The following is a 2,924-nucleotide window of genomic DNA, read 5'->3' as shown; positions in this document are numbered from 1 at the left end:
TTTTTTTTTTTTTTTTTTTTTTTTTTTTTCTTTCGTTTGGCGCCTTTAGTTGACCTGTTTTGATTTTATTTACTTTTTATTTTAATTTTTTTAAACCTTGCTTTTTTCATTTAAAAAAATCTACCCACTCAAATAAATAAATAAATTCCAGATACGTGCATGTATACAGAAAAGCAAGGGCCCTGAGTTGGTGAATTAAAGAAGCAAAAAGATATTTAAGTATGGGAGGGATGACGGCTGAAAAAAAAAAAAAAAGTTGTCCATCAACGATAGAAAAAAGGGGAAATATAAAACAGGGGCCATCCAAACATACGATTATCTCAAATACTACATACTACAGCTGCTGCTAGGATTCAAAACTCGAAAATCGTCCCGTCCGTCGTATGCCCAGCATGCTCAGAACCCCCCCCCCCCCCCTTTTTTTTTTTTTATTAACTGATTTTGATCTACGTTGCTCGACCATCAAAAAATCTCGTCGGGAGTCCGGTCTGTCTGGCTGGGGGTAACGGCTTCAACGGCTTGAAGAAGCAACCCCTCGCTCTCCATACAAAAATGATATCACTATCTTCAACATCATTCCATCATAAATCCAATATTTTCTGAAATTCTTTATCTATCTAGGTTCGCTTTTTTTTTTTTTTTTTTGTGCGATCACAGAAACTGATGGTGAATACAATGCTCTCTACTATCAGCTGAGATAGATATTATTACATTATGAAGATGGTAGTTATTGCGAATGTTTTTTTGTGAATTCATGGATGAGATAGAATAGGCACGTGACCAACACATTTCGATCCTCCATAGATCCTTTGTAGATCCTTGTAGAGATCCTCGTAGGAGCTTGAAAGCTTCTTAACTTCCCGAGTTCATGAGTGGCATCACTGACGATCCCGGTATATTCTCACAATGGACGGTTACAATCCTCCCTTGCCGGCACGCTACTGGCACCAGGAAGAAGTCGCTGCCAGCGACCTCATCGCCGCTGCTGTTGGCTATCCGCTGGTTCCCTGCGAGTTCCAATTCGCGATCGTAGACGAGCAGCTGGATGCTGCGCGCTCCGCCCTGGCTTCGATCGGTTATCAGGAAGTGTCCCAGACCCACAGGAGATGCTTCGCCGAATGCGCAACCAAGGAGAGTAAAACAGGCTGGCCCGGCTATCGATTCTTACCCCACGATGCTGGCGAGTGGACCACAAGCACCATCATCATGCCTGCAAGCTTCGGGCATCTTGATCTGGGCCACGACTCCTGGAGCAAAAACAGCTTTCTCTTTCCAGACAACCCTTGACCTATTCGAGAAGGTTATGGTTCCCTCTGTGCGGAAGAAGGTCTGTTATCAGCGACAGCAGATCCGTGCCGGTGTCGTGACTCCCAGAGCAGCAAGAGCTCTGATACCGAGGTTTGACCTGAGGCTTGCGACTGTAAAGGAGAAATACCGCGCCCGTGTGATAAGCTAGTACTATGGCCACTGGGTTGTCCATAGCAAAAGGCCAACGTAACCATTTTGTTGAATGGTTGCGCTCATAGTGATATAGATACCCGTGGGTGTGGTTGTGTGACCCACCCATCCCACCACCTATATATACTGCGACTAGGAACCACACTATGCTGCAAATAGTCAGAATGCAGAGGGGTAGTTGACCTGGGATTATCGAAGATTTATCCTGGGCCGTCTAGGTTGAGAATATTGAGCTCCTGGCTAGGAATTGTTCGGTATTTTTGCCAATGGCGGTTCTGTAACGAAACAATATCCTACTTTATGATCTCCTTCTCGTTCCCTTTCTCCTTCCCCCGCTGGCTCACACTCAAGTCACGACTTCCCTATACTGCCTATGTTTATATGTTTTATATACCCCAATCACACAAAATGCCTGGTGGTTTAACTCATCTTCTCCAGTGCTTGCTTGCCGCCCAAGACGGCTTTTCGAACGTCGGTGGGGAACTTCGTTTTGGTGATATCGGAACCCTAACCGTTGTCATTCTTACAACGGCCGTCGAAACTGTGACGTTGGAGAATTTGGGGAATGATCTACTGGTCGTGAACTGGATTCGCATCCCGAACCTTGAGAACGCTCTGGCGATGAAGATAAAATGCTTCTATCTTCGATAAGACGATGAGAATGGCTGGGGAAAGATACGGAGTGATATCCTCGACGTGGTGACTTTCTATAGCAGAATGGTCCGAGAGTCGCTGACCATTACAGATCTGTGTGCGGAGAAATTCCAGTTCGGTCTTTACCATTTGTTGGACAGCACATGGACTGGAAGCCTCACCCTCAGTCAGTGGCATTCGCACATCGACCAGGGCAGCTCAATAGAGAGGCCAGACCCAAATAGTGGAGGCGTGCTGAGAGCAAGCTCTCTCGATGGTACCGGAGCTGGAGGCACACTGGGCCTGTTGTGGAGTACGAGGTCAAGCCCCCGCCCCGGAGCTCGCTCTGCTTCGGCATGCCCTCCACTGCTGGCTTGCAGCACGCTCCTCACATGGGTAGTTCACATGGTATCCCCAGGTGTTTCCGCCATGAGGATGCAAAGCTTTGCTGTATGTGTGAGCATAACAAGAGCCCAGAGCACCTGGTCTTCTGCTGCCACTCACAGATACACTTCTCTCACTGGCTCAAGAGACCAGCTGTCAGACCATGCAACAGAGCAACAGCTATTGCTTATCTTGGGTCTTTGATCCTCTTGGACTTCATGGAGCTGCTGGAGCTGACTCAGTTCTACACTCAATTCGGCACATGATGAGCTATGGACTGCAGACAGACACGAAGTCTCTCTCTAGCTTGAACTTGTCATCCCCCCTCTTTCTTTTTGCCCTTTGAGATCTGCCTCAATTAAGATGCCTGCACACTTTTCTTATTTCCTGCCACTTCTCTTAAGTTCACTGATTCTCTTCATCTTTCTTATGTTCATGTTCACTCGTGG

Source organism: Histoplasma capsulatum, genomic scaffold (assembly GCF_000149585.1).
Source record: "Histoplasma capsulatum NAm1 scaffold_4 genomic scaffold, whole genome shotgun sequence".
Taxonomy (NCBI): Eukaryota; Fungi; Ascomycota; class Eurotiomycetes; order Onygenales; family Ajellomycetaceae; genus Histoplasma; species Histoplasma mississippiense.
The sequence above is the reverse complement of the archived record's forward strand: the minus strand, read 5'-3'. Positions refer to the sequence as shown.